Raw genomic sequence first — 580 nt, forward strand, 5'->3', positions numbered from 1 at the left:
GAACCGCCAACCTTTTGGCTAGTGGTGCTTAACTATTTGCACTATTCAGGAACTGCTAGAATGACCACATGGCCCCACAATTCCACTCTTAAATATAGACCCAAAGAACTAAAAGCAGAAAGGAGAGTCCATACTCTATACACCAGGCACCCCTCACCCACCAAGGCCCAGTTAAGGTCCCTATATCAGTGTCCAGGTTTGTCCGGGAAGGAGCTGGCCAGTTCATGGGGCCTCAGGGTGGGCCCTTGGAAGTGGACATGTTCCCGCTGGCTGCTCTAGTGACTCATCAGGACGAGGTGTGGTTGGGAGCTGCCAGCCCACACCCCCACACCCTCAGTACCTGGCCCCTCTGCCTCCATGAGTCATAGGGTTCTTTGTCAACACAAGTCAGTCCGCTTGGTGGAAGTCTGCCCAGCCCTAGACAGCCCCAGTGGCCCAATGATGAAGAAAAGCCAACAGCCAAGTGTCTCCGTTCCCTAGAGCTGCAGTATGAGAAATCCCACAAGTGGGGGGCTTTAAAGAGCAGAAATGTATTGTCTCACATTTCAGGGTGCCGCCTCTAGGGGAAGGCTCTCTCTCT

The sequence above is a fragment of the Chrysochloris asiatica genome, unplaced genomic scaffold, assembly GCF_000296735.1.
Source record: "Chrysochloris asiatica unplaced genomic scaffold, ChrAsi1.0 scaffold00442, whole genome shotgun sequence".
NCBI classification, from domain to species: Eukaryota; Metazoa; Chordata; class Mammalia; order Afrosoricida; family Chrysochloridae; genus Chrysochloris; species Chrysochloris asiatica.